The sequence below is a fragment of the Ursus arctos genome, unplaced genomic scaffold (genome assembly GCF_023065955.2).
Source record: "Ursus arctos isolate Adak ecotype North America unplaced genomic scaffold, UrsArc2.0 scaffold_17, whole genome shotgun sequence".
Taxonomy (NCBI): Eukaryota; Metazoa; Chordata; class Mammalia; order Carnivora; family Ursidae; genus Ursus; species Ursus arctos.
In genome coordinates this window covers 49,330,026-49,345,524 of record NW_026622841.1, presented here as the reverse complement: position 1 = coordinate 49,345,524, position 15,499 = coordinate 49,330,026, and positions in this window count along the sequence as shown.

Sequence of the window (15,499 nt, the reverse complement as noted above, 5' to 3'; positions counted from 1 at the left end):
TTTTAATCTTTAAATTAATGCTCTATTTTTCTATAGTAAGTAAATATGCTGATAAAATAAAAAACACATAGAGACCAGTCTTGGAAACTCCCTGAGCAGACAAAACCAGTTCAGTCATAAAAACAAAGCTTAATTTAGCTTCTTTTTCTTTTTTTTTTTTTAAGATTTTATTTAGAGAGAGAGAGCTACAGACAGAGAGAGCAAGAGCAGGGGGGAGGGGCAGTGGGAGAGGGAGAAGCAGACTCCCCGCTGAGCAGGGAGCGCCACATGTGGCTCCATCCCAGAACCCTGAGATAATGACTTGAACTGAAGGCAGACACTTAACTGACTGAGCCACCCAGGTGCCCTAATTTAGCATATTTTTCAAGACTAACTTGATCTGAGTCATTTCTTGCCTATGTCTCTGGAAATCATAAGCAAAACTTAAACTGTTTCCCAAGGGTGGTATCAGGTAACCACTCACCAATTCCCTATCATTTAAGACAATTCTAATATTATAACCAATCGCTATGAAGAATAAATAGTCACAGCTTTCACTATATAACCTGCTTTATAACAATATGCCTCTGAGCCTGATTTCATATTTTGGTTTGATTGCTCCTGGTTAGCAAGTTGTTTTTTGTGTGTGCAAAATAAATTTTTACTAATTACTGCTTCACTAATTCACTGGTTTCACTTCTGTTATTTCTGAACTTTTGACAATGTATTTTCAGACATTGCAATGCCTTTTTATTATGCATTAGAAAAATCAATCTGAATTACTGGTGTAATTTATCATGTTAAACATATACAAGCCCATGACAGAAATCATTGCTGTAAGTGTCTGTTAATATGTAAATGAGGATTCTATTGCTTCAAGCCTCATAGAGTAATTACTCAGCTCCTTTTAAAGTGTGATTTATTGATCAGCAATTTGTAAAGATGGAAAGATGTTAGCTTATTTTCCCCTGTCAATTATTCCATTGGTTGGAATTTCAAAATATGCTTTCTCTTTTTATAGCTGTGTTCTCCATGCAATGTAATGTGTCATTGAATTCCTCTCTGTGAAGTTCATGCGTATCATTAAAGATTCCTGGGATTTATCAACAACTACTTATTGAAATGTTGTACTTATCTTTTAAAAATCTGTCCTTAAAAGTGAGCCATCAAACTAAATACCAACAGAAGGTATGAAGTTAAGAGTTGTTGACTGATATAACTCTACCCTAAGAATGGAAGTAGTTATAAAATGATTAGCTTTGTTGCTGTTTTTGATGATTTAAAAAAAATATTTAAAATGTGTGGGCATGTAGAATTTTGGGGAAAATTAGGAGGACTAGAGAAAGCAGGGTATCTCTAAATACTGAAAAACTTAATAAGAAAAAGAAAAGATAATAAATCACTTCATAGAGAGTATAGACGAGATTACAGATATGCTTTCTCAGGTTAGTTATACAGAGCCAATAAGGAGTAAATTTACTTTCAAAACCAGTACTATTTAATCAAGGAAAGAAAGCTAATCCTGCCCATATAAGAGACAAGATTTTCTACTGCCCCAAACCATTCAGTCAAACATTAAACTATGTGATCCTAACTGTCCCTAAAATACACACACACACACACACACACACACACACACACACACACACTATCTAGGTGTTCGGCAGATACAACACAATCTTAAATATTCAAATGAAAACAAGATAATGATGTTAGTATAAAATGTGACCTTTATTTCACGTTCTCATCTTAAAGATACTTGCCTATCTGAGCTCAAACCCAAAAAATAAAAGGATTGGCTAAAGAAATTAAATAGATTCTTACCTACTGCTGTCAATAAAGAATTTTTTCTTGACCCTAATTTCTGGAGGAAATTGGAATCGATTCCAGGAAATGTCTTGTAAGCAAGAAAGTATGAAAAAGAATTCTCTTAGTATGCAGGGATGTGCAAATAATGACTAGCTGAAGGGAACAATGAAAAATGATAACGCAAAGCCAGTAGTACCCAGTGCAACCTCTTTCATCCTTCCCTCCTTTCTCTTGCAGTGCTTCTAAGAGTAGACCTGCTTATCAGCGAACCATCAAGCAGCTGGAAGACTTCCACTCACCACATTGACATGAAGCCACGGAGATATTAACTGCCTTTCTAAAATGACAACCTACCCTATTACATTCATTTACTGCACAGATAGAAAATTTTCACCATCCAGAGGATAAAGATTTACACACACACACATACACACACACACAGAGGACCTGTTTGCAATGACAGGCAGCTGTTTTCTTTACCCCATTTCCTCCATTTATCCCTTTTTTATTAGAGGGACTCAAGGATTTCTAGATCACATAAGCAACAAAAAGGAGTGAAAAGAAAGTGAAACATTGGTAGCACTTTATACTAGATAATGGAGTTGGGAGGGAATTAACTTGGAATAGTTCAAAGGTTGAAGTACTCTAAAAATTGTGATTTTTTTTTTGGCAAGGAAAAAGAATGCAATGACTGCTTCACATTGTGTGTAAGAATAAAAATTCATAGTGAGATAATCATAGTAGAATCTGAATTCTTCAGGCTAGAAAATCCACACAAAGTAATATCGCAAGACATGAGAAAGTTACTAAGAAATTCAGTACGTATAAAACACATTTGGCTTAAGACTCAGGAGAATATAGATGACCATCAGTTAAACATTGAAAGAAACGATGGAAAAGCCAGAAGGCTCTATCAACGCATTAAGTCAATAAGACATAATAGAAAGTCCCATAAATGAGGATAAGTAAATGAGTAAGTGAAATTAAGAAACTGAAAAATTTAGCAGCACACAAAAAGAAGGAAAAATAAGAGCATAATCTGAAAATGACTTGCCATTGGAAACTGAATTATATTTTAGAATGTATGCATTGAAACATTTCTCATTTTGTTCCCATGATCCATTTCTTTCTTCATTGCCCTGTGCCCTGAGACCTGTCCTGACCCCTATCAATTGCATCACCCAAGCATCCTCGACATCTGACTTCCACTTGTCCAGACCTACGAGAAGCACAGGCCGATCAGAGACTGAGATGAAAGCAAGGTCTCTGGACATTTCCTCTCCCTTTTCCTGCTTTGGCACTGCACTCTGGCCATGGCTTGGCCAAATCACTGCATGACTCTATAATCTGTCATGCTGGTCTCTTCCCTAAGGCTCCAATTCACAAGAGGCTCTAGAAACACTATTTTAATCTTGGAGCTTTCAGGGCTAAGAGACAGTAATGGCTTCCCATGGTTGCTAGTTTCTGGATGCCTCACTACATTTGACTGTTTCTTTTACCTGCCTACACTTTGAAGGTAGGTCTTCAAGTTGAGATTCTGTTACCTAATGGGACCCTAAGCGACACTGCCCCTTTTTGGTACATTCAACAAAAGTCAGGAATTTAAAACATGAAAGAAGTATTAAAAAGAGACAAGAAGACAAAACATGAGAGAAAAAGAAATCCAGCTAAAAGTTGTATAGAAATGCAACAAGAGCGGGACATCTGCATCTGTATCTACAAATATGTATATATACCACATACATATACATATTGTGGTTTCTCTGATCAATTTAGTAAAAGTCATCAGAAAGTATTTCCTTTTGCAGAATTCATTTTATCCCAGTAAAAGAAGTGTGATTAATTTTGAAGCTACAGCTCATTCTTCCACCAGAACTTAATGCTAATTCTGGATTTAAGAGAAACCCCCAGTTACAGTAATGCAGCATCTTTGTATTTGGAGTTGTTAGGTAGTTATATTTCCTCTTGAATGGCTTTTCCATAAATGTCACACAGGAAAGCTGTGGAAATTGTTTCCAACAGTGAATTTTCCTGTCCTTCTCAGAAAGCCCAAAGTCTCACTCTCCCTTTCCCTCCCACCATTACTTCTATTCGCACAGGAAGGGGGAGGACACTGCGGCTGCCCTGATTTTGTGTGGGGGTCTGACTTTTACCTAGACGGCTGAAGCAGCTTCATGTGGTTTTATACTTCAATTTTCAAGGTAGACTCAGATTTTCAGTGTCTTGAATATCCAACTTAATCCCTTTAAGCATATTAACCTCTCACAAAAATACAGACTTCTTGTGAAAGACTTGGAACATCATTCGTAGCTCTTTTTCCAAAAACCTTAATTTAAATAATCTGAGCATTATCAGATGGGAGTTTTAGTTGATTTCACTGGATTCTACTAGAAAACATGGTAATTGAGGTTGATCCAGATAGCTGCGTCTGAACAAAGGAGTCCTGCTGTTTTATTACCAAGAGGTTTTATTTAAAGCAAGCTGGAAAAGTTCTGGGCTGCAAGGAGCATTTCAGCTGCCAACTTCTAGGAGGAAATTAAGTAGCAATATGCACAATTAATGTAACAGAGACTGAAATCAACGCAAGAGGAACACATGTTTTGAATACTCTAGTTTGATACCAAGGCATGGCTTTTGTAGCTGTTTAAACTTCTAAATAACTGATTTGAAGAGATCTCTTCCAATACCCACACATATACACCCCTCTACCATTTCTTCCCCATCCTTGCCTTCTTTACTTTCTGCTCTCCTGTTTCCTTCTCCTATGCAGAAAAATGAGATTTTTTCCTAGGCAAATGTAACTTGTTGGAATATTTAGCGTATTAGGCTTAAGTTGGTCTTAAATAATTATAAATTCTAAACAGAAACTTGTACTTTTGCTCTTTAGAAATACTTTTGCCCAAGAAATCTTAGGAGCATTTATTCATCCTATTAAAATTAAATGCTCCTGGTGACTTGCATTTGAAAAATTTATCTTCCAACAGTATGGGAGAATGATGAATATTCTGCACTTTAAATCACATTCTCGGGACAATGGGCCTATTTTATATTCAGCTCGGCTTCCCGCAGCGAGCGCCTCTTCAAGGTGGCCCGAGGCCATCCACCAGTTGGCCACATTTATCACCTCTTTGCTCGGGAACGAAGTCTGAGGCCTGGGTTACAACCACTGTTCTGCTATAGACGGTTAAGTCTCTGACAAATTTCTTTACTAGGTTTTCTCTTCAGGAGGAAAGAAACCATACATCTCAGGCTTGGGATAAAGTCAAATGAAAGATGGCTATCTATCTGGGATTTCACTTTCTGCATTTCACTTCCGCAGAAGCAGATGATCTCCCTTCTGACAAATCATCAGAAAATGAATAGTAGCCTAACTTGATGTCACATTGCCCACGTCATCCCCTTCATTTCATCTCATCATGTAGGCGTGTTATCATTTCATAGCATCCCAAGAAGGAGGGTGAGTGCAGTACAATAAGATATTTCAACACACACAGACTATATTCACATAACTTTTATAAAGTATATCCTTGTAATTCTATTTTATTAGAGGTTGTTGATGTTAATTTCTTACCATGCCTAATCTAGAAGTTAACCTTTATCATAGGTGTATGTATAGGAAAAAAATAGTATATATAGGGTTCTGTACCATCTGTGGTTTCAGGCACCCACCAGGGGTTTCAGAACGTATCCCCCACAAATGAGTGGGGGCAACTGTAAAACATGGAAGCAGTTCATAAGGTGTAATTGTCACACATCTGTGTGGAATTATTATTAGGCCATTCTTAATGGCTATCAATAGCTTTCTGTGACTGGTGAAAGAAATTACCAACCACACCCTTCAAAAATATGGAAAATCACTCTTCCAAAAATTTTCTACTTTAAAAAAATGCACAGTTATTTTTCCATGATTAACTCAACTGTGCCTCTGCTATCACAAACAAGTAAATTTTCAAATATAATACTATTTAATAATGAAGTATTTCTATCATAAAATGTATGATATGTTTAAAAAACACTCTTAATGACTTAAATTATCTTAAATATTTATATCACAAAATGGTAATTAAAATAGCAGCTGTACCAGAAAATATTCAGAGTCTGCCCAACTGTTCAGGTGGGACATTAGTCTTCTCCTGCCCTGAGACTGGGACTTGCACCATCTACCCTATGGTTTTCAGGCCTTGAGACTTGGTCCAGAACTCACACCATTGGTTCTCCTTGTTCTCAGGCCTTTGGACCGAGACTGAAACTATGCCACTGGCTTTTCCTGGGTTTCCAGCTTGAAGACAGCAGATCACGGGATTTTTAACATCTGCAATCACGTAACCTAATTTGTATAATAAATCTCTCTTTCTCTTGCTTTCTCTTTCTCTCTCTATATATGTATATATGTATACATACATGTATCACTCTCTGTATGTGTGTGTGTGTGGAACAGAAAGTTTGGCAACTTTCTCACTAAATGCCCCTACAAATCATTATTTTTACCCAAGATTAAAGTATTTCCTACAACAAATATTTTGTTTTCAAGGCTTCTGTGTATAGTTGAGATGAAAAAATGGGTAATAGTATTATTTCTGTTTAAGATTAATACATAAGAGTAAACGTAAGACCTCAATGTCTTATTTTCTTGTACTTACTTTAATACATCTAGATTCTGTTCTCCTTTTGGAAAAATAAAGAATAAAATAAGAACACTTCTTTATCAATTCCATTTTTCTAATCTTATTCTGTCATATTCATTTTCTGGCCTGCTATCTTTGGTTATGAAGATTTTCAATGAATTTGAGAATGAAAACATCTATCAAGGTCAATTCTACATCTGTTACACATACTTCTATTAATAATGAAGGGAGATCATTGTGTCATTTAGTATAAAATTTATATAATTCAAAATTTCCATATTACTATTCAATATTAGTATTTTAGTCATTGTACTTTAAGATTAATATGAAGAAAAACTACTTGGAAGTGTAGTCATAGAATTGATAGTCCCTTTAAAAAGTATGAAGCATTCTAAAAGCGTGTGATTTGATTGATTTTATAATTTATTTAAAGTATCACACCTAAAATATCCAATAACCAAAGTAAGCAACTATTCCCTTTATAGAATTCTTAAATTCAGTTACTTTGTTTCTTTATAGCAGTATCTGTAGAATTAAAAATAAAATAATTAGTATTAATGATTCTAATATAAGCACTACCAATTATAAAGGCAACTATTACTTTTGATTTATTTCAGTGATTTTTTATTAATTTCCTCTTCTGTCATGGAAATCTAAGCTCTGAGACAGTGAGTCAGTGTTTTTCTTGCTCACTTTATGGTTCATTAACTACCAGAATGCTTGTCACACAGTAGGCACTTAATATTCACTTAGTAAATAAGTAAAGAAATAAACCTTTTATTTATGATTATTAAGAACCAGGCCCTCTGCTTTGTGCAGATTTTCTCTAATCCTCACAGCACTCCTGAAAGACAGATGTAGTTATCCTATTTAGCAAATGAGGAAACTGATGCTCAGAGACATTGTTACTTCCCCAAAATCAGGCAGGTAGGAAGAATATCCCAGTTTTTACTCATTCATGACTCTTCGCAGACATAAATCAGTATGCTTCATGGAAAATCTTGTCCAAATTCTCTACATAATTCTTACTTTGTGCTTCTCCTCATTTATATTAAGTGTCATTTCACGAACATTGATGATTTTACCTCTATTATTACCAATGGCTGTAGGTCTGCATGTAATCTGACATTCATTCTTTCATTCATTCAATAAATATTTATTGAGTTGCTACCATGAAGCCAGATACTATCCTGGGCATTGGGCTATGTGCAAAACGAGTCACATTTTTGCCTTGCCTTCATTGAATTTATAATCTAATGAAGCTGATTATATTCAATGTCATCCCACAAGCTCTTTCTTGGCTGTTTAATGAACTTTTCCAGATCAAGGTAGAGTTTGCAGCAGAATAAATCTCACAGTCTCTAAGGTAATGAATGTGCGTGGTACCTTGCACAGTGCCTGACCCATAGTAAATATCTAATCATTAGTAGTTGCTTAATTTAGTTCCCATCCGTAATTATTTGAGCATAGCAATATAGAATGGCAATGTGTCCTAGACAGAAATGGGTAATAAACAGTTCAGCAATAGCTATAGGCAAGGAAAATGTGTAAGAGTGTGAGAGAAGGACTGATGTCTTCCGCCTGGCATACTGTAATTTTTCATAAAGTTTATTGTCGTAAAGGTTTTTCTCCCTCAGAATCAACCTTGGGTAGCCCTTCCCACAGCTACTGCATTCACAGTGCACACACAGCCAAGCCCAGAGGGCAAATGACGGAGAAAAGTAAGTCCTTACAAGCTTGATCTTCGTGCCATCACTATTTTGACGAAGGCAAACAAATCCAGCTAAATGTTAGCGTTGGGATCTGACGGAAGCAAAGATATTTTGTGGACATATGTTTAAACTGAAGGCAAAGGTCCATGCTCTGAGCTGAGGAATCACAGACACCTCTAGTTCTCTGTTACTAGTAAAAAGGATCCATTCTGAATCAGCTTGAATTTGCATGCAAAACAGCCAGAGACTCAGAAGAGGGTCAGGGAATGATAAGGGACATGATAAGGGACAAGAAAATGAAAAGAAGGGTTAAAAGGGTAAAGACAAAGATTTGTACCCATAGCTCTTTATCTTTGGTGAAAGGATTCAATAAATAATTAGAAAGGAGAAGGAAGTAAAGAAAGCTGGTATCAGAGCCACATTAACTAGTACCTGTTAGATGCTAATTATTTTTGGTAGAAGGCAGGAAGAGCTCAGATCAAGGATCATATCTTCATGGAGTCTACAGTCTGGTTGAAGTTTGTTGTAAATCTGTTTATCTAATGTAATCATTTAATAACCTTATATGGATCATCCCATAGAGAAGATTTAATAACCTTATATGGATCATCCCATAGAGAAGATTCGGTTCCTCTCCATTAATCCCTTTCATGGTTTTCACAAAATTTCCGTTCAGGAATTGATAATATATCTATTATATGAGAGACTATGGACTCTGAGAAACAAACTGAGGGCTTCAGGGGGAGGCGGGTGGGGGAATGGGATAGGCTGGTGATGGGTAGTAAGGAGGGCACGTATTGCATGGTGCACTGGGTGCTATACGCAACTAAGGAATCATCGAACTTTATATCAGAAACCAGGGATGTACTGTATGGTGACTAACATAATATAATAAAAAGACATTAAAAAAAAAAAGATAGCTGTGTTATCAACTCCAGCCCTGACTACAGATGACTTCTCAGCTCAACAAGCCATCATTAACTTACTACCATTTGGCCTCATAGTTATAATTATTGATAGAAAATGATTATACTTCCACTTCTGCCCCACCCCCCAATCCACAGTTGTATTTGGGATCACAGAGCGTTCTGCCCAAGTATCAGTGGCTTTGGGAATGATCGTCTGCCAGAAAAGGAGGCTGTGAGTGAATGGACTGCCTATTCCTCTGAAATTTATCAATTTAAATTGTTTAAAATTTTTACAGTTCCATCATCCTATGACATCATATAATCATTACTTAACCAACTAGAAGAATCCCTTGTCTTTGCCTCCCTGTAATCTTTATTCTCTTTAAAGCACTCTAACGGGATTTTATTTGCTATATCCACTGTTTTATCACAATTGTTTGGGTTTTTGATCCTTTACTTAGTGACATTTTCTAGTCAGAAATGAATAATGGAACTATTTCAGCTGTTAAAAGTTTTTTTTTTTTTTTTAAAGATTTTATTTATTCGACAGAGATAGAGACAGCCAGCGAGAGAGGGAACACAAGCAGGGGGAGTGGGAGAGGAAGAAGCAGGCTCATAGTGGAAGAGCCTGATGTGGGGCTCGATCCCGCAACGCCGGGATCACGCTCTGAGCCGAAGGCAGACGCTTAACTGCTGTGCCACCCCGGCGCCCCTGTTAAAAGTTTTTAATAGGCTATAAAACAAAACCAAATCAGGTGGGTGAGGTAACAACTTGTAATATTTAAGAATAAGTGAGATTACACACACACACACACACACACACACACAAAACCCAAAATGATGTAAAGAACAGTTTTTTGAAGATGCATAAATTAAGTTGCAGGGCTAAAAGTTCTTTTTGGCCTTCTGCTGTTATATACAGCTGAACTTTAAATTTAGTACCTTTGCTTTTCAGCAGAAATTTAAAGTTGAACGGTGGCTTAAGTGATTTCAGAAACACAAAGTGGCTTTAAAAAATGGACATCTGACTATATCTTATTTTGTTGCAAATTCAGTGAACCAAATCCATTTATCCCCTCCCTTATTTGTAACACGAAGTGTTGCAAACTCACTGGATTATAGAATCTTAAAGGGTATAAAGAACGGAAGGGTGTTCAAGCACAGGTCTAATCTGTTGTCCATACTATATATCAAAATCCTTTCTCTTCCCAAATCAGGTAACTGTTGATTTTATATGGCAGTCAATGTTAGCTAGTAAAAAACATTAAAATCTATGAATTCATATATAAACATATCAAAGAAAACATAAGGGGATGAACATGGACCTTCTACAGTGAAGAAAACAAAAGAATTGCTACCTAAAATAATTTAAAAGGCACATTGTTATGGTGATGAAGATATACAACTATTAGAACAATACAATGACTAATCTTCAAGGAAGTTCACATTTGCAAAGAAGATTCTTTAATGAAAAAGATTGTTTCATCAAATCAGGGCTGCACAAACCTCTATAGCTGCTTTCTCACCTAAATCAAATGTCATCATAGATGATATTTTCATTTATTTCCCCTGTTCTTCCTATTATTTTGAATGCCTTTATGGTTTCCAGGCAACCATGCTAATACTTCTGTTTTAAAAATCCACTGCGCAGGAATAGTATTCTTAAAAAAGATTGGTGACCTTCCTAGGAAAATATAAAATCAGAAATAAATGCTAACCAAAAAAGAAGAAAAAACTCAGTTATAATCATGAGTTTTGAATGCTACAGTGCAGAGAATTAAACAATGTGTAGCCTATAAAACATAATGAGCTCAACAATGTCACAAGAAAGAGGAAGAAGGTACAAGTAAATTTATTTCGAAGAAAGACGCACGAACTCTGGCCAGATCTTTTGGTTTTCATGCTCATTACTGATCTAGTGAGGGAATAGGGGTGCTCAGCCAGGAGCAACCATGACTAGAAAGCCATTTAAGATGAGGAATGGTAAGAGTGGAATGCTTAGCCTTGGCAAGAGAAGATCAATCAGGTAAAATTATCTGTTTGCAAATTTGCATAAGGGTGTAATGAAAGAGAGATTAAGTTTCCTTATATTTATTCTTCAGAAAATAGAATAATGATCGTTACATATAAGTCAGAAGTGGGATAGTTTGGACTTAATAAAATTTTCTAACAATCAGGATTGGCTGCAGGGGATTAGACTAACTCAAAAGTAGCAAAATCTCTAACTGTGAGTGTTTAAGCAAGATGGCCATCGTTATGTATCCCATTGTATACCAACATTCCTTCTTGGATGTCTAATAGGCACCTTAAATTTAACATGTCCTAAATAAACTCTGAATCTTTCCAATCTGCTCTTCCTACTTTTCCAATGTTAGTGGTAATTGTGCAGGCTGAAAATTGAAGAATCATCCACATCTCTTCCCTTCTTTTTCTTTACCTTTCACATCCAATACAATAACAAATCCTACAGTTTACAGGTACGTTAAATGCAGACCATTTCACCACTTCTCTCCAGTTCTCAAAACTTTCACCCAGTAAAACTCCATACAGCTATATCATCCCTTGCTTGGGTTGTTGTGATGGCTTCTTAATGGTATCTCTGCTTCTACATGTGACCTCTGAAACTGATTCTCTTCAGAGCAGCCAACAAAATCTTTAAAAAATATATCTGATCATGCCAGCCCTTTGTTAATATTCCACGTCACCTAGAATAAAACCCAAAATTCTTACCATGTTTTCAAATAAAGCCACCTGCTGTTTCATGTCTGGGTAACTCTAACTTCACCTTCTACCATTCTTCTCTTTCAGTCTGTTCCCAACTCAGACCACATTCTTGGTATAGTCTTTGTCCTCATTGTGCCTTCTGCTTAGTGTCTGTTCCCAGTTATCTGCATTTCAGTTAAAGCTCTGCTCAAATATCAGCTGATTAAAAAGACCTTCCCTGAATCCTCTTTATATCATAGTACAGTCACTACTCATCACCTCTATTTCCTTTGTCTTCACAGTGTCACCTATCTTGTTATACTTTTGTTTATTTGTTTAGTATCTGAATCTCATGACTAGAATATAAATTTCATGATTCCTTTTATTGACTATCCCCAGACCTAAAAGGTGCTGTCCCATAAAAGATTCCCCCCAAATATTTTTTCGATAAATGTGGGAAGTATTTCAGCATGTGATTAAAACACACAATTTAATAAAGTTCCTTCTAAATCTGCAATTCTGTTATCACCACCAAGAAATATACTTTGTTTATTCTTCAAATTGGTTATCATTTGAAAATTAATTTGGGTGTTCTCTTATCTTTCATCTTTTCTGGATGTACTTACTCTTCCTGTTCCAAAACCCCGACGTTTCTCATGAAGCTCATTAATTTTATGGAAAATGTTTATAATGTACTAGGTTGTTATGTTACAAAATATTAGATTTTTCACATTACCCTTTTCACCATCTGATTCTTCCTGAGGAACATTTTGAGCACAATTATAAGAAAGTTATATAATGACTCTTTAGCAAGCAACTTCACTAGTAGGATTATCACTCAAGACCATTTGTTATAGTAGTTTTAACTTAACAAAAAACCATAGGCCATTATTATCCCTCCTAGGTTTTACTACAGAGAATATATGACTAGTTTTTCTTTTTGAAGTTAACAATTTCTCCCAGAGGCATACGAAGCCGTCTGTTTCAGGAGGATCCCCCAAAACCAGTGAAACAGATTTTTCACATAGATCAGCAAGTTGCTTTCCATTAACTAAAAGTAGAAGTTGTATTGTTTGCACTGTATTTTTAGAGTCCACATGATCCAAAGATAAGAAAATGGCAGATAATAAAGAGTAGCTAAGTATTGCTAAGTGATACCATAGATTTATTCACCCATCTTTAAATTTATTCATATTCATTATAAATAAATAAATAAATAAATAAATAAATAAATAAATAAATATAAATAATCGACCATGGACCACAAAAATTCCTGGCGATACAGGGACTTAAAAAGTTCAGAGTATCTCTGGGAGACACCTAAATGGATCCAACACATTGTGTTTTATGCCATGGTTATAGTGAGCATGGGTTGTAGGGAATGAATGAGGTCATTTTTCTCTAATGACTTACAATTCATTTTGATTTTTCAGCTCTATTAAGGAGATGAAACTATACTTGTTTATAAGCAGGATGCAAAGAAAAATAACTACTATTTGGAAGATGGCAGCTACTATAAATATACTGCATAATTTGGGTCTGGAAATGTGCCATTTTCTTATCACGATGGAAATAACTTCAGGTAATGTAATTAACCAGTAACTGATGATTTCACATTGATGTATTGCCAACTTGGTCATTTACCTTTCTGCTTCTCTGGTAGTAGTGAAATATCAGGAGTGAAATAACTTAAATGAGACAATGTGGTATAGTAGATTGAGAAATGAACTTTACTTCAGGAGACTTGAGTACCAGTTCCAGCTTTATCACTGATTTGCCAATGAATAGCCTATTTTCCAACATGTAATAACCCTCCTTGGGTTGTCTCATCTTCATTTGATTAATGAAAGGCTGGACAAAGTAATCTCCAAGTGAGCTCAGAGCCCATGTACTCTTCTAAAATAAGACAGTCAAAGTGAAACGACTATAAATAACTTAAAAGCACCTTCACTGGTTTCACTTAGACCTAGTTCTCTTTCAATGAAAAGCACAGATTGCAACTGCAATCTGTTTAAAACTCTGGTCAGTGCTGTCTAAAGGAACTTTCTGTGATGATGGAAATGTTCTATATGTGCACTGTTCAGTGTGGTAACCACTGGCCTACCATTTGGCTATTGAGAACTTGAAACGAGGCTAGAACAACAGAGGAACCAATTTTTAAATATTATTAATTTTAAATAATTTAAATGTAAATAGTCATGTGAGGCTAGTGACTGGCTTATTCAACAGCACATCTAAAGCTACTCTGCACTATTAGTACAAAAAGGATCTTATAATATTGTAAGTTTAAAAAGAAAAGATTGCTCACTGGATCTGCTCTTAGATGTTCTGTTCTGCATTTCCACTTTAATGAAACACAATCATTTGTAGAGATAGACTACTAATGAAAACCAGAATGCTAGTGAAAGAAAAGCATTGAGAGCACATTGTATGTAATGGAAATTATCATCCACCAATGCTATGCTTTTGTCGTTAATGCTTTCAATGGCATTTATATAAATTGGAAAGGATCATTTCTTTCATTAACCTTTTAAGTCAGTAGAGTAATACTTTTAAGGGTGTTCCACTCATTTTTCGTGAACACGCAGAAATGTCATTATAGCTTAAATTTAAGAAGGTACTTTAAAGGGCATGAGATTAGTGTATCTTCCATTTCTGTGTAAGGTAATCATATATTCTGTATTTTAGAATTTTGACTTGTATTAATACACATAAAATAAAATCAACTTTGAATAAGTAAGTTAAAAATGATTCTGCATTTCAAAAACATGACAATATCATGGAGATTTATCAGTAGCTTTAAAAGAAATGAAAATAATTTTTTCCAAAAAGACAATTATATTTAATGAATGAGTAATAAACCATGAATACAAATACCTAATATTATTGAATCTGTAACCAAACTTCTATTTTCACTGTTTTTTTTTTTTGGCAAGAGTATTGTTTATGCTTTAATTCTGAGATATAGGTCTGGGCTTTAGTTCAATAGAGAAGAATAATAACCATGAACATTAAATGTACAAAATTGGCTATAATGAGAAAAATTAGAATAATTAATCAATGTTTTTACAATTAGTATAAATAATATATAGATACATATAAATAATTAATTAATACACATAAATAATAAATAAAATTGATTAGCTACACTTAGATGACCAATAAAATGGTTAGGATTCAAAATACATAAAAATGAAAGATTCTTATAAGGATCATGTATTTTTTTCATCCATTAACAAGTATTAATTGAATGCCTAACTTGTGCCTGGTATTCTAAAAATATAGAGAAAAACATCATAGTTTCTGCCTTCAAGAAGTTCACAGCTTAATGAAGAGACGAAAAGGAATTATTCAATAACATGCCATTGTGATATTTCCTGTGCTCTGGCTTATACGACAAGGTGCATGAATTGCTGCTGTGACAATCATGATACTTGAGCGGATTCAAACATAAAACTAGCTTCCCTCTGGATATTTGCTGAATCCTGGTGCTACTGCAGTGTTAGGGAACCAGGCCAATTGTTTCTAAAACGCATAGAGAGGGGCACCTGGGTGGCTCAGTCAGTTGAGCTTCCACTCTTGATTTCCACTCAGGTTGTGATCTCTGGTCATGAGACTGAGCCCCCAGGTAGATTTGTGCCCATCAGGGAGTCTGCTGGAGATTTTCTCTCTCTGCCTCTGCCCCTTCCCCAACTTGCGCTCTTTCTCTCTTAATAAATAAATAAATAAATAAATAAATAAATAAATAATAAAATCTTTAAAA